This window comes from Narcine bancroftii, chromosome 2, assembly GCF_036971445.1.
Source record: "Narcine bancroftii isolate sNarBan1 chromosome 2, sNarBan1.hap1, whole genome shotgun sequence".
In the NCBI taxonomy this organism is placed as follows: domain Eukaryota; kingdom Metazoa; phylum Chordata; class Chondrichthyes; order Torpediniformes; family Narcinidae; genus Narcine; species Narcine bancroftii.
The window spans coordinates 220,408,364-220,433,846 of record NC_091470.1 but is presented as its reverse complement, the minus strand read 5'-3'; the positions used below and the strand labels follow the sequence as shown (position 1 = coordinate 220,433,846).

The window sequence follows — 25,483 nt, the reverse complement described above, 5'->3', positions numbered from 1 at the left end:
ATTGTGTGTGATATCGGCTAATAAAGTGTTTACATAAAAGTTTAAAAAGTGAAAAAACAATTACAGTTTAAGTTAGCATATGTTCAGTATCCCACATACTTTGCTAATTATATACAATAATATGGTGTTCATGTAATGCCCAGTTTCATGAATGTTAAGCAACACATACCTGTACATATTCCCCTCTCCTCCCAGCTCCACCTTCTACAGGAATCGTTCCCTCCATGACTTCCTCATCCAGTCTTCCACTCCTTTGCAACCTACTCCTGTGACCATCATCTCCCTTACTGCTATTTGGGGCTCCAAACAGCCCTTCCAAGTGAAGCAACACTTCATTTGTGCATCTGCAGGTGTCATCTGCTGTGTCCAGTGCCCCCGTGTGGTCTCCTCTACATTGGAGAGACTGGGAGCAGATTGGGAGATCGCTTTGTTGAGTACCTCAGCTCTGTCTACTTCAATAGCGTGGCTCTCCCAGCGGCCATCCATTTTAACTCCCCATTTTATTGCCTTGCTAACATGTCTATCCATGGTCTTATGCACTGCCAGACTGAGACCACCCACAAATTGGAGGACAAACACCTCATCTTCTGTATAGGCACTCTCCAACCAGTTGACATTAACATTAACATTTCCTGTTTCCGTTAAATACCCTCTTCTTCCCCCTGTTGCCATTCTCCCAGCTCACTCTCTCTCTCTCTCTCTCTCTCAAGCTATAATCAATTCTCACCTCTCGTCTCAACATATACAACTAATACCTTTTATTGGGCTGGACTCCTGCAATGGCCAGACTTCAGTCTTTATTCTGACACCGTCCTGCTCTTTGCTTATTCCTTGAAAGAGGGCTCTGGCCCGAAACGTTGGTAATATACCCTTGCCTCCTATGGACACTGCAAGACCAGCTGAGTTTCCACTTTGTATGGCGCTGTGGCACGAAACCGCAGAACAAAAGATTCCATTTTCAATTACTTCAGCGGAGGGATAAAGCTGTAAGGGATTGTGATAAGTAGCAATTAATTTACATACTTTTAAACATTGTTTTAACTGCTTTTGCTGTAGGTTTTAAATATCTTAAATGCTGCTTTTAAGTTTTAATAGTTGTTTAATGCTCCTCAGTGTTTTTGAATGACTGAAACATTGAGTGCGCTTGATGGTTTTGACATGGTGTGGCTGAACCAGCTTTCTGTTCTCCCTCCCAGCCACACCGCAACAATTCTTTTGCCACCCCCCAACCCAACCACCCAAAGTGAAACACAGGAGGGCTTGTTCATGTCCCATTGTCATCAGAATGGTGCTGATTGGGGACCTGAAGCTCAAAATGGGGAAACAATGTTGGAATTGATTGCTTCTGTAGCCTTCAAAGTTTTAGCCAGTGGTTTAATAATTATTGGGAAGAACAAAAATAATATGAAAAAGGTGATTTATTTTCAAATAATATTTTGCACTGAAAATTGGAGTGAAAAACACTGGTGTAAAGCCACAAGTTTTCAATCAAGTCTAAGATGGGGAAAGAAGCTTGACTATCTTTGCATCACACCCGTAATCAGATTCGCAAACGTTGCAGTTACTGTGCAATTTTGATTTGAATGAGGGACTACTGATCTGTTTGCAAAACAACCTCTATACTGCATCTTGATATACAGTGGTGGATTGTGTAAAACAAAAGTGGGTGAGGGTGAGGAGGAAATGAGTCAGCATACAGGAGAGAGATTGAAAACTTGGCTGAATTGTGCACCAACAACAACCTTGCATTCAATGTCACCAAAACCACGGAGCTGATTATGGACTTTAACTAGAGGTGGACGATCCAGTGATCATTGAGGGATCAAAGGTGGAGAGGGCGAGTAAATATAAATTCCTGAAAGTCACTATCTCAGATGAGATTTTTGTTTACATTTTTCTCTTCTGCCTGGCCTGCAGGAAATAGTATCTCAGGGTTCCATGAGATGTCATGCATGTCCTCTGACAATAAATCTGAACTTTGTACTCTAAATTGATCTCTGATTGTGACAATAAACTTCAACCTTTTATACTCTTAACGTCCCTGGTAAAATTCCCAACTTTTGTAGTCTTGCTAATTTTACACTACCTAAATATATTTCGTACCATCATTTCATTTGACTTTGTGAATGTCTAATATAACTCAAGCAACCAACCATGAATCCTTGTTGGTCCACCCTCTGGCCATTATTTTATGCATCTTTCCAGCATCTCATCTCTCCTCCTACATCAAAGCTCCATGACCAGCACTGCTGGTCTTCATTCAATCAGTAATAACCCCATGCCATCTTTTAAGCAGGCCATGCCGACTTGCAATGAATCTCTCCACAGGGTCCAATGGCATCAGGTCAGCTGCTAATTAAATAAGCCATCATCTTAAAACAAGTAGCCACTTCTATCAGATGCCTCGGGTGATGCTGGAAGATAGAACATCAAAGTTCAAATTTATTGTCAGTGCGCATATAAAACCCTGAAATTCTTTTTTCCTTCATGCCAGGCAGAATTTTAACTCATCGGTAACCGTAAACTATACTCAAGAAAAAGATACCAACAGAAGAGATAAATGTAAACAAAGAAAAAATGTAAACAAACAGGAAAAAATGATCAGTAATAAATAATGACCAAAGTAAGAGTCTTTGGATTGAATCTGTTGTTTAAGAGTCTGATGGTGGAGGGGTAGCAACTGTTCCTGAATCTGGTTGTACAAGTCTTCTTGATACCTCTTTCCTGATGGCAGCAGTGAGAACAGAGCATATTCTGGGTGGTGTGGATCCTTGATAACTGCTGGTGCTCACTGACGTAGCATTGCATGTAGATTTTCTTGATGGTGAGGAGAGTTTTGCCTGTGATGTGCTGGACTGTGACCATGACATTTTGCAGGATTTTGTGCTCAGAGATATTGTTACCCCTATACCAGACCATGATGCAACTGGTCAGCAGACTTTCCACTGCATATCTGTGGAAGACTGCCAAGGTTTCGGATGTCATACCGAATATCCGCAAACTCCTGAGGAAATAGAGGCGCTGATGTACTTTCTTTACAATCACATTGATATGTTTGGTCTCGGAAAAGTCATCTAAGATGGTGACTCCCAAGAATTTCACCCTCTTCACCTCTGATTACCCTAATGACCACTGGATTGTATACCTTTGGTTTTTCCCTTTCTAAACTCTACATTCAGCTCTGTGGTTTTGGGTGACATTGACTGTGAGGCTGTGGTTGGTACACCATTCAGCCAAGTTTTCAGCCTGTATACTGATTCATCGCCCCTTTGTATATAGCTGTGGTGCACTGAATCCACAAAGACCTCCACAGAGCCAGGCTGACTGTGGCTGCAGCAACTCAGTGTGAGGCCTCTGGAGGCCGGCGCAGGCTTATATGATTGACACCCGACCAGGTGGGACCTGATCTATTCAGGCCGGCTGATTGGCAGCTGGCCAGGTGTTGTCCTGTCCCCTTACACTCCTGGAGGTACAGAGGTTGCCCCCTGCAGTAGACGGGTGGTATACCACCACAACAGCCCACTACTGTGATATTGACAGTAAATTTGTAGATGGTTTTTATTGTCATACCAAGTCACACAATCATAGGTGTAAAAGCAAGTTGAGCAGTGGGCTTAGTAAGTAGCCAGATGTTGTTCGGTTGCTGATGGAGATTTTAAAGGAGTTGCCCTTGCCAATCTGCACTGATTATGGTATGGAGATGAGGAAATCTAGGATCTAATTACACAGTGGGGTAGAGGGGCCTTGGTCTCAGAGCTTGCTGATTAGTTTTGAGGGGATGATGGTGTTGAATGCTGACATGTAGTCAAAAAAGAGCATCCTGATGTAAGCATCTTTGTTGACAAAGTGATCCGAGGTTTTGTGTAGAGCCAGTGAGGTAGAATAGACTGTAGACCTGCTACTCCAGTCTGCAAATTGGGACAACACTAATGGGAAGAAGATGTGGTGTAAAACATCCCCATTGCTGTACAAGTGGTTCACAGACTTCTGTTGAAGCCTACTTTGTCATCAGGCCTTTCAATCAAACCCAGATAACATGGACAACAATGTTTGCTTCCTGGAAAAGATATTGGGAATTATGATAAACAACTTCCAGATGAACCCGAAGATAATTTCAGACTTGGTGTATCATGTAGGAAGTTGGAGACACATTAAATTAATATTTATTCAGTTTAGTATTGCATGTATACTCACCACAAATGTAACAATGTATTGCAGCAGTTTCAACATTGACAAGACATTTTTACTGTATTGAATCTTCCTGAAGTTCACTCACTATGCTATTGCCTGAAGAATCTGTGCATCAACACGAGTTCAATCTCTATCAATGTAATGCATACCATCTGTATATGTGAGCTGTTTTTATAGCCTGTCTGCATCTATCCTGACTAAGAATGCCCAGGCCTAAGATAATATCTGCATAGCTCCTGCACTGAGTGCATGCTCAGGCATACCTGCACTGACTAAAATAGCTTGCTTTGTGGGCAACATGCTAGTAGACAAAATATGAAAGGAAATCACAAAATAAGTTATCTCTTTTTTTAAAAAAAGTATGTGATAAGAAATTTTAAGGTCATTTTCATTATCAACAACCCAAAATCCATAAAATACTCCCAAAAATGTTCAGGAAGAAAAACCTTTGTTATCCAGTGTAGACACACAGCCAGACAGGACACCAATCACATCCTGGTCAAAATAGTCTGAAATTCCATCTAAAGGAAGTTATTTTAGAGCAGCAGTTTGCTTTCCACTCACATACACTTTAAGTAATCCCTTGCTAATCACAGAGCACCTATGACATAGGGATTACTTAAGGTGGTACGTAAGTGGGGGGGTAAGGGTTGAGAACCCCTGCTGTAGACCCAATTGTTACTGAAATATTTTGCCTGAGAAAAATTGTCATTGGCCCATTTCCTTTGGAGTTGTGAAACCGTGCACATAACGAGTCAATCAGATCTGATTAAAACAGTGGTTTTCAATTTTTTTTCTTTCACCCACATACCACCTTATGCATTCCCTTACTAATCACAGAGCACCTATGGCATAGGGAATACTTAAGTTGGAATGTAAGTGAAAAGAAAAAGTTTGAATACCACCGCCTTAGAGTCATTAAGTTGATGACTCTTATTATGAAGGGTTGGGCATCTTTGGGGATTTGCTGAACTAGGCTACAAAATCTAAATATCTGTGGTAGATAGATGAGGAATGTATGGGTCAGGAATTAATAGGCTGAGTCATGCTGACACCTGCAAGGTTCATGTCCAGAGATCTGAAACTACTGTCCACTATTTCTGTCAAAACCAATTTCTTCTCCACAGGATTCTTCCAATCTGAATTATTTGCTGTAATTGGCTCACTCGTTATGAAAGATGATTAAAGTTCTAATAGCATATGCTTAATTTTGCATTTACTTGTAAAAGATCCATCTCCAGCAATATGCAAAGCATGAAAATCCTCATGCACCTGAACGTTCCAATGTAGCTAATAGCATATCACATGGTCAGAGAGACAATAAACTATTGCTGAATTATGTGAGCTGCAATGCCTTGCTGGAATTTCTGCTTCCAAGCATTCTACATGAAGCACACTAAGTATCATAATTAGTAAATTTACTGAGAACTGAATTGAAAAGCCCTAAAAAAATGAGCATTGGAATTGTGATGCAATCTGTATTTCTTTTACCGGAAAGAAAAAAAATTTTGTTTACTGGTTAATTTCTTTAGCTGATGACCATGCTTTATGAAAGGTTTATTGTTAGTTAGTCTTCTTTTCTTAAATAATGGCAGGGGAAGATGCAGTGTGGTTGTTTCTGATGGTCGGAGAGTCTAGGACAAGAGGCCCAACTTCAGGATTGAAAGGAGTCCACTTAGAACAGATCATAGGAATTTCTTTAGCCAGAGGGTGCTGAATCTATGAAGTTTATTCCCATAAGCGATTGTAGAGGCCATGTCATTGGGTGTATTTGAGGCAGAAATTGATAGGTTCTTAATTAGCCAGGGCATTAAAGATTATGGGGTGAAGGCCAGGCAGTGGGACTGAGTGGGGAAAAAAGATCAGCTCATGATTGAAGGGTAGGGAGACTCAAGGGGTTGAATAGCCTATTTCTGTTCTTTTATCAACAGTGATTCAATGAAGGACAGCAGTGCTGAAACCATAGACATTTGCAAGTGAGAGAAGAGATGAAATGCCAAGAAGATAGACCAAAAATTAGGCCATGTTGCAGGAACAGAAAGAATGAAAACAAATGACCAGATTGTAATTGTGTATTTCAGGTACCCAAACTGTTAAATGAAATAAAATGGCAAATATTTAGGTGGGGGAAAAAAAAATAACAAGGTCAGAAATAAATTCAGAATTTAACAGCAGAATTCTTGAGATGCATTCAAGCTTGCATACTATGCCTTATTTAAGAGAAAACAAAGCTCAACTTAATTTTAAGGAATGAAATTGAACAAATAAATGGAAGGTCTACAGCAGGGGAACATTTTGTAGACAGTGATCATAATTTAGTTAGCAGAGATAAGGAAAAAATGACAAAATGTACAAGACATGAATGTTTAAAACTGGGACAGGATTAAAATTGCCAGGTTGAGATATGATTTAACAGAAATACACTAGGAACAATCACTTGAAGGTAAGTGAGAGCAGAGGGAGGTATTTATAGAGAAAATAACAATGGTTAAAATCAAATATGTTCCAAATTGATGCAATCATAAAGAAGGCTCACCAGGCTATATTTTGTTTGAAGTTTGGAAAGATTTAATACGTCATTTGCAAATTGCTACAGGTGTGCAGTGGAGAGAATTCTGACTGATTGCATCGCTGATTGGTATGGAGATGCCAATGCACAGGACAGGAAAAGACTACAGCAAGTTGTGAACTCGGCCAGCACCATCATGGGCATCAGTTTTCACTTCATTAAGGATGTCTACAAAAGGCAGTCTCTCAAGAATGCAGCCTCTATCATTATGGACCCGTACCACCCAGCCCATGCCCTCTTCACACTGCTACCATTTGGAAGGAGGTACAAGAGCCTGAAGATGAATATGAAGGATTCAGAGGAGATTTACCAGGAGGTTGCCTGGATTGGAAAATAGGACTTGTGAGGCAAGATTAGCAGTGCTAGGATTTTCTTTTTGGGACCTAGAAGGAGACTTAATAGAGGTCTACAAGATTATGAGACATAGATAAGGTAAACAGTCAACATCTTTTTTCCCAGATAGGAGTAGCAAAGACCAAAGGTCATCTGTGCAAACTGAAGGAAGGAAAGTTTAGGGAAGACCTCAGGGGTAAAGTTTTTTTTTTAAACTCAAAGAGTTGTGGGTGTCTGGAATGCTTTGCTAGGTGGTTATGGAGGCTGGAACAATATAGGGACATTTACGAGACTCTTAGAAAGGCACATAGGTGAAAGAAAGATAGAGGGTTATGATGTATGAGCAACAACCAAATAACAAATCTGTAAATTAACCAAGTGATTACAATAACAGTAAAAAAAACCTTTGTTTCTGGCCAGGAAGATACCAAATGGAGCTGAGACCATATCTTTGGTGACAACAACGCCATTTTCAACGTCAGGTGCAGTGTCATCTGCATTGAAGAAGTCGCCTCAGGAACCTAGGGCAGGAGCAGGGACTTCAGACTCTTCTATTCTTTCAACCCCAAAAATTCAATTGACCCCCCCCCAGTGTTTATCCACCACCCCCCCTCTCAAACCCCTTGCATTTTTCAACTCCTTGGATAGTCCCATCAACCCCTAGGGTCGATATTGACCATTTTGGAGACCTCTAATGTATTGGATCAATGGCAAGTATTTGAATAATTTAATTAATATTTTTCATGACAACTGGATTGTTTTAACGAGTTTTTAATTTTTAATAATTTTAAATTCAATTATATATAATTAAACATAATAAATATATCATTATAAATTTACCAAAAATCCTTGTTTTTGATCGTTCCCCAACTTTTTAATAATCTAATTTTAACACTAAGCTATGAAAACCCCTTGTTTACCAGAGGAGCAGTTTCCTGGGGGGAGGGAGTTACTGCAATGCTAGGCAGTCAGGCAGTGTGATGGGATGGAGTTGCCCAGCAGATGGTGAGTGGGGCAGGCAGGCGAAAATGCCCAGCACTAAACTATGGACGCCAAAATGTCTGGTGCCAAATTGTGGGACCCAAAATATCCGACACCACAGTGCGAGCACCAAAATGTCCTAGACCTTGAAAACCCAATGCTATTATAGTGTGAATAAAATCTCTCACGACTGGAAGGAGAACATACGCACTTACTAGCTTATAACTGAGGGTAGGGTCTAACAGTGGTCATCAGAAGGGCTCAGGGTTTTAGGCAGAAAACCAGGGTTATATGGGGGCAGAGCCAGCCATCAGTATAATACCACCAGTGAATCTCAGTTCACTGTACGCCTGCGATTCTGGTGGATGTCCTCTGGATGCCCTGGTTTCTCCTACCCTTTGAAAACTTATAGGGGCTTGTACATTAATTGAGTTTAATTGGGAAGTACAGGCTCTTGGGCCAGTAGTGCCTGTTACTGTGCTGTGTGTCTATTGGTTTTTTTTAAATTTAAATTAATAATTCAATGCAAGTCATTAATTTATTACCTTTCAGTTGAGCTGAGTTTGGAACTGTCAAAGTGTGTCTGGATAGGCACTCTCAGAGGGCTGGTAACAGGATTTAAACCCAGCAGCGACAAAAGAATGATGACATACACTATTTCCAAGGTAGGGCTATACATCACATTTGGAGTCACTTAGCAATCAACCTCTCCAAACCAGCTTTTGTGGCTGCTTAGTTAATCGATTATGAATCTATGGAAGGCACAGGCAAGACCAGCTTTGTCCACATTATGCTGCTTGGAACATCAGGACTTAGCTACCCACATTGGGCTTTATTGCTTGCCATCATCTCTTCATCATTTGTAGCTCATCTGTGTTCATTCTTCACCGAGTGAACAGTAACAAACAAGTGGGAGGTTTAATGCACCTGAGAAAATGCCCTGTGACTCAACTCGCATTAATTCCATTGACATGCATTTACCTACCCACCTTTGACCAAGCCCAAGCAAGTGGGATTGACAGTTCTATGGTCAAAAATCAAGGTTTGGCTTATTTTTCTTCACCTTTAAAGTTTATAATCAGTTGTTTGTGTTTAACTTTTAATCCGTGTTTTAATAAAACAACTATTGACTGATTTCTGAATCTATCTGACTGTCAGGGACATTTAAAAATAGCTATTAAAGAAGCCTTTGACAATAGCCATTAGAGCAGTCAGGACAAGTGGCAGTAAGATGCAATGTGCAGGCCCATCTACTCCAATGCAATCAGTGTTATCTTGTTGGGTGTGAAGTTCAGCTGGCCCTCAATCAGGAGAAAACCATCTGGGTGGGCAAAAACCACAGCACTAACTTCAGGAAGGGGTAGGGGGACCAACGGTGGGGAGGTGATAAGGTGTATTGCAGGTGATAGGAACCAGCAAATCTCCATTTCCTATGTGTAGTGCATGTCGAAAGAATCAAAAGCTTGTTGATCCAAACCAAGGCCTTTATTAACTAGAAGATTGGAGCGTATCACATGTAGGTCGACCAGTCCAGAATGGGTCTGGCTAGGAGCAACCCTTTAAGACCTGCCAGTAGGCATGGCTATGCTCTCAGCCAATCACGGCCATCCTATACTACAATATATACATATACACATTGGTGATAGAATCTGTACTATCACATTCACCCCTTCTTTGAGAACTGACCCTGGGGTGAATGAAGGGCTGTAAAAAAAATGTGGGGGGAATAACTGGTGGGAGGTTAGGGGCTGTAACGGTCGGGAGCCCTGATCATCTGGCGTGACCGCCGTGGTGCTGGGATTGGGGTCGCTGGAGTCATGTCACTGGGGCTCGTTGGGTGCGGCCACTGCCTCCTTCAATTTCCCAATGGTGTTGTCGACAGGCTGGCCTGAGCTGGTCGGGTGGTGCTGATCCCTCTGTTCAAGCACGTGACCTAGGGGAGCAATATCGGGTCCGATCCGGCTTGGGCTAGGTCCCTTACCGAGACTGTGTCCTCCCACCTGTCCGGGTACTCAATGTATGCATAATGTGGGTTCGCATGGAGCAGCGTCACTCAGTCAACCAAAGAGTCGTTCTTTGAGTATCGGATGTGGCGTCGCAGGACGACAGGCGTGGTTGTTCCCAATTCGGATTTCCTCGGGAAAGAGAACATCCTTTCATGGGGAGTGGCATTGGTCATGGTGCATAGGAGGGAGCAGATGGAGTGTAGGGCACTAGTGAGCACGTCCTGCCAGCGAGCGGTGGGGAGGCTTTTGGACTGGAGAGAAAGCGTAACCGCTTTCCAGACGGTAGCATTCTCTCTTTCAACCTGCCCATTACCACGTGGGTTATAGCTGGTGGTCCTGCTCAAAGCAATACCATGCTCCAGGAGGTACTGCCACAGCTCAGAGCTCATAAACGAGGACCCCCCTAGTCACTGTGGATGTAACTGGGGTACCCGAAGATGGCAAAGATGCTGTGCAAGGCCTCTATGACTGAGTAGGCGGTCATGTCCGAGCAGGGCACAGTGAACGGGAACCGAGAATACTCATCGATCACCGTAAGAATTTAGGTGTTACAGTTGGTCGACGGTAGGGGCCCCTTGAAGTCCATGCTTAGACGTTCAAATGGTCGGGTGGCTTTGATGACGTGGGTGTTCTCCGGACAGAAGAAAAGGGGCTTGCACTCAACGCACACCGGGCAGGCTTGGGTCATGGAGCGAATCTCTTCGACCGTATAGGGCAGGATGCGACCCTTAACGAAGTGCGCGAACCTAGTGACCCCCAGATGACAGAGCTCCTCGTGGAGTCTCTGCAGCCTGTCCAGTTGTATGTTGGCGCAATTCCCTCTGGAGGGTGCATCTGGTGGGTCATTGAGCTTACCAGGCCAGTACAGTATGTCGTAATTGAAGGTGGAGGGTTCGATTCTCTACCTAGCGATCTTGTCTTTCTTGATCTGACTTCACTGGGTGCTGCTAAACATGAAAGAGACCACGCGTTGGTTGGTCAGCAGTGTAAAGCACCTGCCAGTAAGGTAGTGCCTCCAACGTCGTACTGCTTCGACTATGACCTGGGCCCCCTTCTCAACAGAGGCCCTGGAGGGTCCTGGAGAAGAAGGCTACCAGCTGGCAGGCCTGCTTCAAAGTGGCCGCCAGTGCAAAATCGGATGCATTACTCTCTACTTGGAACGGAATGGACTCGTCGATGGCGTGCAGCGTTGCAGCGGTGATGTCTGACTTGATGCAGTCGAAGGCCACTCTGGCTTCAGTTGACAGGGGGAAGGAGGTGGTCTTGATAAGTGGCTGTGCCTTGTCGGCATAGTGTGGAACCCATTGGGTGTTTGAAAATAAACCCAGGCAGCGTCTGAGTGCCTTTTGGGTGTGGGGAGGTGGCAAGTCTATGAGGGGATGCATGCAATCAGTGTCCAGAAGACACACTTGTCGAAATTGTAGGTTAAAGTTCAGCCGAATCGCAGTCTGAAAAAATTTCTCAAGGTTTGCATCATAATCCTGCATGTCATGGCCGCAGATGGTGACATTGTCCAGATACGGAAAAGTAGCTGTTAGCTCATTCTGGTCCACCATCCGGTCCATTTCCCGCTGGAAAACCGCAACACCATTTATGACCCTAGAGGAATTAATACAGCCGCCTGTTCGTTTCAAAGGCTGTGAAATGTCTGTCTTCTTGGCGGATCGGGAGTTGGTGATAGGCCGAATGCAAGTCAATGGTGGAGAACACATGGTATTGGGCGATCTGATTCACCACATCCGTGATCCGTGGGAGGGGGTACGCATCCAGAAGCGTGAAGCAGTTGACCGTCTGGCTGTAGTCAACCACCGTCCACGGCTTCTCCCCGTTTTTAACAAACACCACCTGGTCCCTCCAGGGACTTGAGCTGGTTTCAATAATGTCCTCGTCCAGCAGTCTGCACACCTCACTTCTGATGAATTTCCTTTCTTCATAACTATACTGTCGGCTTTTGGTGGCCACTGGTTTCCAGCCAGGGGTGAGGTTTGCGAAGAGTGCTGGAGGAGCGACCCAGAGGGTGGAGAGACTACAAGTGGGGGGCTGGGGTGTGGGAGTGGGTGGCTTGGGCTGTCATTAGCAGGAGGCCTCCAGGATGGAGTGGTTACAGACAGAGAGTGGGGCATGGGGCCCCCCCCATAGTGCAGGGAAACAGTTCAGAACTGGCACTGAAAATCCAGTCCCAGCAATACGGGTGCGCACAGTTGAGGGAGGACTAACAGTTTAAAAATCGGTAAATGTGATGCCCTGGACTTTCAGGGTCACCACGCAATACCGCTTTACCCCAGTCAAATGTTATCTGGTCACCAATGAAATCTTCTGGTCAGTGGGGAGAATGACCAGTCTGCAACGGTGGGCCGGGTCTGGACAGATAAAACTCTCGGTAGACCCCGAGTCAAATAAGCAATTAGTGTCGTGTCCATGCACTTTAATCAGTTCCAATATTTTTGTGAGGGGATGGGGGCAGTCCTGGTCCAGGGTCACTGATGCAGCAACCTGTGCTGGGAACAGTGAAGTCTTGCGTGATGACGTCACGCAACATCAGGCCTGAAGTGCACTAAGTGTGTGTGGTGACGTCACAGAAGCAGTCAGGCTGGAGTTGTCAGCATCGAGTAGCTGGGGCTGCTGCCTGAAATCTGCTGGGGGCGTCAGCCTGCCAACGGTAAGTGCTGGGTGTTTGCTGCTTACAGTCGGCGGTGGGGCGGTCAGTCGGGCAGTCATTGGCAGTAGCGATGGTGGGTACCAGGTCGGCAGCATTGGTGGTGGCGGTAGTGATGGCAGCAGTTCTCAGGTTGGTGGCAGCAGTCGCTGAAGTCGGGGCCGGGGCCTGGGCAGTTGTTGCTCCGTGTGGGAGGTCCAATCATGCCAATGTCATCGTGGCGAGGGTGGAGTGTACCTTCCGCGCTCGGCGCCTGCTCCGTTGTGTCAGGCGCTGCCGCGTGATGGAGCCCTTGCTCTCATTGCACAAGAGCTCTGGAGAAGAGATGTTTGAATGGGAGGGCGATGGTTGGGGCTCACACAAGGTACTGCATTTGACTGCAGCCATTTTGGAGCAACAGACTACAGCAAAGTGGCCATTTTTAAGGCACTTCTGACACCTGGCTCTCCTCGCTGCACACTGGGACCTGCTGTGCTTGTCCCTCCTGCAGAAGTAGCACTTAGGGGTCTCATCAGGCAGTGTAGCAGCGGCCAACTGGCTGTCGGTGGGCCGTGGGGTAGTAGAGTTGAGGGAGGGCATCCTACTCACTTCATAGCGTGGGGTCCTGCCCTGAGAGTAAGTGCCAATACTTAAGACCGCAGCCTCCATTGTCTCTGCAATCCAGGTCGCATCCCTTAGGTTTTCTCCCCCATGCAGGGGCTGCCTCACCTCATACGATCGGACCCCAGCCACATAAGCATCCCAAATGAGATCATCAGTGGTCTCAGCAGCAGTTCTGTCTGTGCAGGCACAGATTCTGCCCAGTGCCCTTAATGCTTGGAGATAAGCTCTACAGGACTCACTGGCAGTTGCCTCCTGGTCGCTAGTTTGTACCGGGCGTAGACCCTGTTTACTAGTCGCTCATAGAGTCCTTTCAGCACCTTCATGGCTAAGGCGTAAGTGGCTGCATCCTGGATGCTCTCATAGACCCTCAGGGACACCATAGACATCAATATTAGTAGTTGATGGCTGTCCTCCACCACAGCAGTGTCAGAGAGTTGAAGGTAAGCTTCGAAACACCTCACCCAGTGCTTAAAGTTATTCGGATCTGTAGCCGATTGCGGGTCAATGTTGGGACTTTCCGGTCACAGCATACGCTCCATCCCTTGAAAACTTTCTAGTTAATAAAATTGTAGTGCACATCGAAAGAATCAAAGGCTTGTTGATCCAAACCAAGGCTTTTATTAACTAGAAGACTGGAGTGTATCACATGTAGGTCAACCAGTCCAGAATGATCTGGGTCTGGCTAGGAGCAACCCTCTAAGACCGCCACTATGTGTGGCTACACTCTCAGCCAATCACAAACATCCTATACCACAATATTTACATATACACATTGGTGATAGAATCTGTACTATCACACCATGGATCTAAATGAAAACATTTATTTTTAACAGTAGAAAAGGCTCGATCTTATAATTAAACGAGTGTTGAGGTAAGGATTTGACAGAGAGTTTTAAGTTGCTGAAATTTATGGCTTCCTCTCCCCAAAAGCATCACTGTTACATAGGTCTGATATTAGTGGTGAAATCTATCATCTTTTTCCTTATAATACTCCAGTGGGAAATATTGAAAATCATCATTTCAGGCATAATTTCATCACAAAAGTTTTTTTTCTGAGACAAGATTGTTGCAAAGTCAAATGAAACCCAATTTTTCCTCCTTTTGTTTAAAGCTAGCAAAAAGAATAAAGTTTGATGCCCCCATCTGATCATCTCCTCAAAATATTTTCTGGGATTTGTGAGATGTGATCTCCCTTGCAGAAAACCATGTTGACTCCTCCCTGCTTTTCCAAGTGAACACACTCTTAAAAGATCCTTAATGCAGCTGGTAAATTGGATTAGTAAGTATGTGGATGGTACTAAGATAGATGGAGCTGTGGATGGGTTCCAAAGCTTGCAGAGGGATTTAGGCTGGTTAGAAAAGTGGGCTGATAGATGGCAGATGGAGTTTAATGCGGATAAGTGTGAGGTGTTACATTTCGGTAGGGCTAATCAAAGTAGGACATAGATGGTGAATGGTAGGGCATTGAAGAGTGCAGAGGGACAGAGGGATTTAGGAATAATAGTCCCTGAAGGTGAAGCCGCATGTGGATAAGGTGGTGAAGAAAGTTTATGATATGTTGGCTTTATACATCAGACCATTGATTATAGGATGTTATGTTAAAATTGTACAGGCATTGGTGAGGTCAAACTTGGAGTATTGTGTACACTTTTGTTCACCAAAGTATAAGAAAAATATCAACAAATTGGAGAGAGTACAGAGAAAATTTACCAGAATGTTGCCAGGGTTACAGTGTCTAAATTATAGGGGAAGGTTAAATAAGTTAGGTCTTTATTCTTTGGAGGGTAGAAGGTTGAGAGGGGATTTGATTGAGGTATTCAAAATTATTAGGGGTATAGAGAGAGTTGACGTGGAGAGGCTTTTTCCTTTTTTAAAAAAAAAGGGAGATACAAATTAGAGGACAGAAATTGAGAGAGGGCAAAGGTTTAGAGAAAACAATGAGGGGGAACTTCTTTATTCAGAGAGTGGTGGGTGTGTGGCGGAGGCAGGCTTGATATTAGCATGCAAGAAGTTGGATATGTATTGGACTGTAAAGCAATGGAGGGTTATGGGTTGACTTATGTCAGTGAAGTTAGGTGGGAGAAAGTGTTCGGCATGGACTAGAAGGGCCAAGTTGGCCTGTTTCTGTGCTGTACTTGTTACATGGTTATACAATAGGTCAATAATGTCGTCTCTTACCACAATAATGTGGTTAAAAGTATTATTGTGATACCATGACACAGACTCTGAAAGCAGGGCGTGCCAAAATGTGGTTTTTGGGCTGCTCTCCCTTGTTTTTTTTTAAATTTAGACATACAGCACACTGTGGCACCCCACGTTTTCAGTGCACGCTTCTCCTCAAAATTCAAAACTGATCACAGTGAGAAATCACAGCCAGGCAAAGTTAGCTCTGTGGGTAACTTAACAATTTTAGCATGCCGTCTATTAAACACCTACAAGCACGTCACCACTTGGTTCCATTACCCAGGAACACAGGAGGCTGCAAAAAGAGTCAAATCAAGCCACATCCATCACAGACACTGACCTTCCATCCAATGAAGACACGAGGGCAGTCTCAGGAAGGCAGCCAACATCATGAAGGCCACCCCCCTCCCCCCCCATCACCCTGGTGAATATCACTTTTCGCGGCTATCTTCGGTCAGAATGTAGAGATCCTGAATATAGGGAAGTCTAAATGTACTTTTGAAAAGGGCAACTCAAGTATCAAGAATGCCTTTTCTTTCGATAAGTTATTAGGCTCTTGAACCACTCCATACTACCTTACCCATAAACTACACCAGGACCACTGTAAGGATCATTCTGCACCATCTTTAATTTAAATTTTAAATTTAAAGATACACCATGGTAACAGGCTCTTCCGGTTCATGAGCCTGTGCCCCCAAAATACACCAATAAACTGCTTATGTTTTTGAAGGCTGGGTGGAAACGACACAGATATGAGGATAACATACAAACTCCTTACTCACAGAGCCAGACGTGAACCTGGGTCACTGGTGAGGCAATAGGGTGGCACTAACCATTCCTTCCACTAATTGTGAACGTGAATATTTATTTATGTATTCTTATTTTTATATTTGTTTTCTCATTTTCAATCTTGGTATACTATGGTAATTCAATTTGTAATTATTGAAACTTGCATGCCTGTTGGCTGAAGCAAGAACTTCAATGCGTCTGCACATACTATACCTGTATTTAGAAAGTGACACCCAACTTGCTCTTTCTCTCTTTCACCCTTGAGCTGCGCTGAGCCAGCACTATGTTGTTTGCATTGGTCGCAGAGTCATGCAGCGAGAAAGAGCGTTCTGGCCCATCAGGCCTGCTCACCACCTCAAGGACTCATCGAGACTTCCCAGCTTTCTGCTTGTATCCTTCCCACCACCCTAAATGTGCCCGCACACACGCACACACACCACTTACCCAAAACACACACTTCCACCCAACTGGTGCCAGACTATTTTGCACCCTAGGCCAGGCTGAGTGCGAAGGGGTGCTGATTGGGCTGAGCTTGTGGGGGGGGGGTGGGGTGAGGGGGGGTGGGGTGACAGGGCTGAGCAGTGATGTTCGGATTGATCGAATTAAATATCTGGGTATAATTTTGAATGTTAATTATCAATCTTTATATATTAAAATGGAAAGATTTACCTATTAATTTAATGGGAAGGATAAATACAATTAAGATGAATATCTTTTCGTGTATACAATATTTGTTTCAATCTATTACATATTTACTTGATAAAAATTTTTTTCGAGATTTAAATAAAATGGTTAGGGAGTTTTTATGGAGGGGTAAATTTTCGAGAGTAGCTTTGAATAAATTAACTTGGAAATATGAGTTAGGGGGATTATGTTTACCACATTTTCAAAATTATTATGAGGCAGCCCAACTTAATTTATTAGTTCATTAATGGATTTGGTACAGCCTCCTAGTTGGGCTAAAATTGAGATGGCAAGTATTTCTGAATTTGAAATACATCAGTTTTTGTTTAGGTGGAATATGAATTTGTTACAACAATATAATGTGCCTAAACTAAAACATTTAATGAAGTTATGGATAAAGAAAAATAAAATGATAGGCTCTAGGGGTAAATTATTGGCTTTGTCTCCGTTGTATAATAATCAACTTATTTCTGTTTCAATACATAATCAAAGTTTATTGCATTGGAGATTTAAAGGTGTGGGAAATTTGGGAGATTGTTTTCAAGAGGGTAAGTTTTTATTTTTTAATATCAGATGAGGGAAGATTTTGGTATTGATAAGAATTCTTTATTTCTTTATTATCAAATTCGATCTTTGGTAAAATATATGTTTAGTAGAAATATGATTTTACCTAAAATGACTAAATTTGAGACTTCTCTCATGAAGGTACCAGAGAAGGGTTATATTTCATTTATGTATCAAATACCTCACTGACAAAAGGCAAAGGAGGAAAAACCCAACACCCAACCCCAACCAACCAATTTTCCCCTACAACCGCTGCAACCGTGTCTGCCTGTCCCGCATCGGACTTGTCAGCCACAAACGAGCCTGCAGCTGACGTGGACTTTTTACCCCCTCCATAAATCTTCGTCCGCGAAGCCAAGCCAAAGAAGATCAAATATTACAGGATGGTATGGATAAAAAGGGTTGGGATAGATCTAAAATTAAATGGGAAGCGGATATTGGTTTTACTTTTTCTGAAGATGATTGGTTAGGTATTTGTTATGATTGTGTAACTAGATTGATAAATGCACGTTATGCAATGATTAATTACAATTTTTACATCAATTAAATTTGACTCCTGAAAAATTAAAAAAATATGGTTTTAATGAATCAGATTTGTGTTTTAGATGTGATGATATGGTTGGAACTTTTTTTCATGCTGTTTGGTCATGTATACATATACAATCTTTTTGGAAGAAAATTCAATCATTTTTAGAATATCTGTATAAGATTAAAATAGTTTTAGATCCAACAGTATTTTTATTGGGTAGTTTGCAACCTCTGAAAGGCTTGGGATTAGATAAGTTTCAGCTTGCTTTTGTATATTTAGCTTTATCCGTAGCGAAAAAATGTATTGCTAGTATGTGGAAAGATACAAATATGATTGATATTAATAGATGGCATAATGAGATGAAATATTGTTTAATAATGGAAAAAATTATGTATGTTTTGCATGATAATTATAATTTTTTATTAATAAGTGGTTGTTATACTCAGAATATTTACATTTCAATTTATATTGATTGGATTTTAATATGTATATTTAATCTTTGTTTTAATATTCTTTCTTTTTTCTTTTTTTATGGCTCTCCTTAGGAGAGTTGGCTGAAGGGGGGGATCTTTTCTTTTTTTTATCTTTTTTTTATATATATATAAAAAATGTTCATATTTAATTGCTGTATATGTCATATTTTATTTGTTGTTTGAATGAATAAATAAAGTTTTTATTAAAAAAAAGCAGTGATGTTCGACATGCGACCTACCACTTTCTCCCTCTGCGTGTCATGCATGTCATTCATGATGCAGATTTGTTGGAATCTCTCTTCAAAAGCACCCCTTTGAGGTCTGCACCCTAGGCAGCTGCGTAGTTGGCCTCATGGTAGCGTTGGCCCTGTGCTTGCGCACATACCCACACACCAATTTTTCTGCCATCCATCTAAATCAATTTGCATTAGTCAGTGATCAATTAGCACACTTTAGCCTGATGGGAGAAAATCAAATACCAGGGGTTGCCCAAACAGAGAACACACATATGGAGAACATGAAAACTCCATGTAGACAGTATCCAAGGTCAGGATCAAAGGTGATCCTCTGAAGCTTAAGGTGGTATGTGAATGAAAAGAAAAAGTTTGAAAACCACTGTTTTAATCATCCCTCATTGACTCATTATGTGCACAGGTTCATAATTCCAAAGGAAATGGATCAATGACAATTTTTCTCAGGCAAAATATTTCAGTAACAATTGGATCTAGAGGAGTGATTCTCAACCTTCCCTTCCCACCCACATACCACCTGTGGTGATATGGTTATGTGTACTGGCTGGCCCACCCTCCTGGTGACATCCTGTCCTTGACTCCTCCCTGGTCTCCCCCATGTGACCCAGGCCACAAAGGTCGAGCCCTCTCTCCCTCTCCTCATTTTCCCTAGCCTGGACCCGGGCCAGCAGTCTCTTGTATAATAAAGCCTATCATTCCCCGTCTCCGTAATTATTGGGACAACTGGTAGCACCCAACAATTTATTATACAAGAATTTGAAGGTCTCTGGTAATGGAGAAGTTGCTGCGCCCCAAACGGCTAGAGGTAGACCTCCAAGTCCCTGGTGTATCGGTACTCTTCAAACAGTGGGTGAACTGCTTTAATAATTTCCTCGATGCCGCTGCTGAGGTGGTCAACTCCGATGAAAAGAAGTTGAAGATCCTGCAGGCATGAATCAGCCAGAGGGCCTTCCTGGACATCCAAAGCGGCGCGATCTATGACGAGGTGATGGCTGAGCTGCGGGTGCTGTACAAGTCGAAAGTGAACAAGGTCTACTCCCATTATCTGCTGGTCTCCCGAATACAACAGCCTGGTGAGCTCACTGAAGAGTTCATCTGATCCTTGGTCACACTGGGAAAAGACTGTTTGGGAAACCCACGGCCACGATATCGTTGACCCAGTGTGTGGAAGATCTGATCCGAGATGCCTGTGTCATGATTGAGGTCGGATTATATCCGGCAATTACTCCTCAAGGAGGACCGACTCCCGCTTAAAAAGGCAATCAATCTGATCAGGACTTTAGTCTCGGCCCAGCGCCACATGGGGCCAATCGTGGGCAGAAGCAGGTCAACCGTGTACGTTCCGCCACGAGGGCCGTTATCCTGGGAACCAGCATTGGGCGTTACCGACCTGACCGTGGCAGCAATAATGCTGTCTACATCATCAAGATGCCACTTCTGCGGGCAGGCTAGGCACACGAGATGCCTCTGACCTACAAGAGGAGCCACGTGCTCGGGCTGCGGGAAGAATGGCCATTATCTAAAGGTCTGCAGGTCCCGACCCCTGTCCGGGAGCAATGCTGCGTGTATGCCGGAGGAGCTTCCGTTGCTGACAGCATGCATGGTGAGTGGGGTGCCATCTTATCGGCTACTGCTCCCAACCTCTACACCACGGCCTACTGCGCTGCTGACATCACCTCCACCCACCACGACTCCACTTCCTCCTCCTTCTCCAATGAGTACTGCATAGTCAACATGGAGGAGGCCATCTTGGGCAGGCCTCCCACCGACGACGACGATGGAGAAATGCCTGTCCTGGCATCAGTAACGCTGAACCAAGCCAGCCCTCACCCAATCTCGAACCCGATGATGCAGATTGAGGTGAATGGACAAAAGACGAACTGCCTTTTCAATTGCGGCAGTACTGAAAGTTTTATTCACCCCGATGTGGTGCGCAGACTCTCCCTTCCTGTCAGGCCAATGACCAGCTTGGTATGGCGCTGACCGTCCATAACTCCCAGCTCTCGGACTCCCACCCCCAAACAAGCACCCGGTCTCCGGCATCGACATGTGGTCTCACCACCTTATGAGTGGCCCCTCTGTCACTATTCGTGAACCTCACTGCAAATTGATCGCCACCAAGCATAGGCACTCTAGCACGGAGGATATGCATTTCATCCAGGCAGAGGTTCAGTGACTCCTGGTGGAGGGGATCATAGCCCCTAGCACCAGTCCCTGGAGGGCGCAGGTCCTCGTGGTCAGAAGGGCGGGCAAGCTCCAGATGGTAATCGACTACAGTCAAACATCAACCGCTTCACCCAGTTGGACGCGTTCCCGCTATCCCAGATAGCCGACTTGGTCAATAAGGTCATGCAATACGGAGTTTTTTCAACCATTGACCTCAAGTCGGCTTACTATCAACTTCCCCTCTGTCCGAGCGATGGAATCTTCACAGGATTCAAGGCCGAAGGCAAACTATTCCACTTCCTGCGGGTGCCTTTTGGTGTGACTAACGATGTCTCTGCTTTTCAGAGGGTTATGGACCGGAAAGTGGAGGAGCACAAGCTGACGGCAACATTCCCATATCTTGACAATGTCACAATCTGCGGCCACGATCAGCAGGACCACGATGCTAATCTCGCCAAGTTCTTGTGTACGGCCAATTTCCTCAACTTGACATACAATAAGGACAAGTGCATTTTTAATACAGATCTCCTGGCCCTTCTTGGATGTGTCGTGGCACATGGTGACATCGCCCCGGACCCTGACTGCATGCGACCACTAATGGAGCTCCCAGTCCCAAACACCCTAAAGGTGCTGAAGAGGTGCCTGAGGCAGTTTTCCTACTATGCACAATGGGTGCCCAATTACGCTGATAAAGCCCACCCCCTGATTAAATCCACAACCTTCCCATTATCGGTGGAAGCACAGGCTGTGTTTCATCAGATCTGAGGAGACATCGCAAAGGCCACGATGCATGCTGTGCATGAATCCGTCCCCTTCCAGGAGAAGAGCAATGCCTCCAACTTCACATTGGCTGCCACACTTAACCAGGCAGGCAGACTTGTAGCATTTTTCTTCCGCACCCTGCATGGTCCTGAACTTGTGCACTCCTCCGTTGAGAAGGAAGCACAAGAAATCGTTGAGGCGGTGCGCCACTGGCAACACTACCTGGCTGGTAGGAGGTTTACCCTGCTGACTGACCAGAGGGCAGTGTCCTTCATGTTCAGAGCTAGACAGTAGGGTAAGATCAAAAACGATAAGATTCTGAGGTGGATTATTGAGTTGTCCACCTATAATTATGATATCTTGTATCGGCTGGGTAAACTCAATGATCCCCCAACCCCGGACACCCTATCCTGAGGGATGTGCATCTCAACCGTCTCCAGACCCTACACAATAATCTGTGCCATCCCAGAGTCACGAGGCTGTACCACTCCTCTGGTCCACGATCAGACGATGCCAGATCTGCGCCGAGTGTAAGCCACAGTTCTACCAGCCAGAAAAGGCACACCTCATTAAGGCCACATGCCCCTTTGATTTCAAGGGCCCCCTCCCAACCTCAAATAGGAACGCCTACTTCCTGATGGTGGTGAACAAATTCTCCAGGTTCCCCTTTGCTATCCCCTGCTCAGATATGACCTCGGTGACAGTTATCAAGGCACTGTGCAGCATCTTCACCCTGTTCAGGTACTCCGACTATATTCATAGTGACCGGGGGACCTCGTTCGTGAGTGAGGAGCTGCAACAGTACTTCCTGGCCAGAGGCATAGCCATCAGCAGGACCACCAGCTATAACCCCAGGGGTAATGGCCAGGTGGAAAGGGAGAATGGCACCAGCTGGAAGGTGGTGCTCCTGGCCCTCAAGCCCAAAAATATGCCAGTTTCCCGCTGGCAGGACATTCTGCCTGAGGTTCTCCATGCCATCCGGTCGTTGCTATGCACTGCTATTAACACCACTCCGCATGAACGCCTCTTTGCTTTCCCTAGGAGATTGGCAAATGGTTCATCCATCCCTCCCTGGTTGGCAACCCCAGGGCCGGCTTTACTATGGAGGCATGTCAGGGGCCATAAGGTGGACCCACTGGTGGAAGCAGTGCAGCTCATACATGCCAACCCCCAATATGCATTTGTGAGGTACCAGATGGCCACGAGATACAAGTCCTGGCGAGATCTGATCGTGCTGCACCAAAGCACGACCCTGGAGTCAGATCCACCTGATTCGCTGCCTTCCTTGCAGACTTCCCCCCCCCACCCAGAGGCAGCAGAACCGCCCCCCAATAACCCGGGAGTCCCCCACCAGCACCCCGACCCCGACGGTTTCTGCCGTGGACTCTCCCCCGACAGCCCCCTCTCCGGAGGAGCGCTGCATGGACATGCCGGTCCCTTGGCGGTTCAGCAGAAGGAGGTCGCCCATGAGACTAAACCTCTAGTCGGAGGGAGCGTCCATTTTCCGTCAACCTTTATTGTTATTGTTGTTCGCTACCCCCAGTTCTCTGTGTGTTCCCAGTGGGTTCTATTTTAAAAATGTGGTGATAAGGTTGTGTGTACTGGCTAGCCCACCCTCCTGGTGACATCTTGTCCTTGACTCCTCCCTGGTCTCCCCCATGTGACCCAGGCCATAAAGGTGGAGCCTTCTCTCCCTCTCCTCATTTTCCCTAGCCTGGACTCGGGCCAGCAGTCTCTTGTATAATAAAGCCTATCACTCCCCTCAGTCTTTGTCTCCGTAATTATTGGGGTAATTGGTAGCGTCCAACACCACCTTAAGCAATCCCTTACCAATCACAGAGCACTTATGGCATAGGGATTACTTAAAGTGGAATGGGAGTTCAGGGGGCAGTTTGAAAACCATTGGTTTAACTTGTTCATTTATAATTACAGCATTTATGATTTTAAGTAAAATGTAACTTCCAATTAATTGTGTGGCAACCTTGAGGGATCTATGGACATGAAAATGACTTAATGATGACCTCTTTTAAGTCAAACCTGCCCTGAGCCCAGAAAGAGTTTAACTTGACAAGAACTGCAGCCCCTTTCTCAAAGATTCGTCACATTTCCCACAGTCCAATACTTGAGCCAGCATTTGAGTGATGAATGGTTGAGTATATAAATTTCTATGGGATAAAGGACAACTTATCATCCTCCTGTCTCTCCCCCTCTCTCGTAACCCTACCACCCCCACATGACTAGTTCTGCCATTTTTTTGTATTTTGTGTCAACTGACCACCCTCAGCCTTTTTCTCCCCTCCCTACCCCAAGGCTCCTTCACCAAAGCCCATATACCAGCTCCTTCCTCACCCATCCCCTTTCCGCTTTCTGTGCTCTCAGTCCTCATGCAGTGCATCAACCTCAAAAACTTCCTTTTCAATTTTTCCCCCTTGCTGCAAATCAAAGGTGCAGCCTTGGCCTCTTGCATTGGATGTCTTTTTGTTGGCTGCCTGGAATAGTCCCTATATCAAACCTCATCTAGTACCCCTCCTAAAATCTTTCTCTGCTGTATTGGCATGGTCTCCTGCAGAAATTGTCAATTTTATTACCTTTATCATCAACCTCCTCCCTGCCCTCATTCACATGGACTCCCCCCCTCCCTCCACTGTTTAAAAGGCAACAAAGGACAATTAAACAAGAAATAAGGAAAGGGAAGAAGAAGGATTATGAAGGTAAATTAGCACAAAATATAAGAATATAGTAAAAAAAATGTATAAATATATAAAACGGAAGAGGGTGGCTAGAGTCAACATAGGTCCGTTGGAAGATGAGGGAGGGAAATTGATATTGAGTAATGAGGAAATGGCCAAGGCATTGAACAGGTATTTTGTGTCGGTTTTGATGGTGGAAGACATGTCCAGAATGCCAAACAGTGGTGTTAGGGATGTGACGGGAGGTGAGGGCCTCGATAAAATAATTGTTTCAAAAGAGATGGTGATGAGCAAACTAATGGGCCTGAAAGTGGCCTGATGGTCCTGATGGGATGCATCCCAGGATACTGAAGGAAATGACGGGAGTTATAGTCAATGCACTCGTCATCATTTACCAAAGTTTTCTAGATTCTGGGCAGGTCCCAGCAGATTGGGAGACAGCAAATATCACACCACTTTTTAAAAAGGGATGTAGTCAGAAGACAGGTAACTATCGGCCAGTTAGCTTAAGGTCTGTAGTCGGGAATATGCTTGATGAAACAGCAAGACATTTAGAATGAAGGAGTTCCATCAGGTAAATGCAGCATGGGTTCAGAAAGTGCAGGACTTGTTTGACAAATTTGATGGAGTTATTTGAGAATTAATGGGTGCAGTAGATAGAGGGGAACAGGTTGATGTTGTATATTTGGATTTCCAGAAGGCATTTGATAAGGTGCCACACAAGAGATTTATCAATAAGATACAGATGAATGGAGTAGGGGGAAGTATATTGGCATGGATTGAGGATTGGTTAACTGACAGAAGGCAGAGAATTGGGATAAATGGGTGTTTTTCTGATTGGCAGATGGTGGTAAGTGGGGGGCTGCAGGGGTCGGTGCTGGACCCGCAGCTGTTCATCATTTACATTGATGATTTGGGATTGGGGACAGAGTGTCATGTAGCCAAGTTTGCGGGTGATACTAAATTGAGAGGAAAAGCAAATTTTACAGAGGATGTGGAGAGGCTGCAGAAGGATAGAGTTAAGTTAAGAGAGTGGGAAAGGTCTGGCAGAT

General features: G+C 44.5%; 1 long non-coding RNA gene across 1 annotated transcript in view; it reads right to left on the bottom strand.

Annotated features, from left to right (window-relative positions):
- Positions 1-739: 739 nt before the first annotated feature.
- Positions 740-25,483, bottom strand: part of LOC138755091 (uncharacterized) — a 41,559-nt gene continuing 16,815 nt past the window's right edge. Inside the window, exon 5 of the long non-coding RNA XR_011352021.1 lies at positions 740-984. This is a non-coding gene — a long non-coding RNA (uncharacterized lncRNA). The remainder of the gene's footprint in view (positions 985-25,483) is intronic.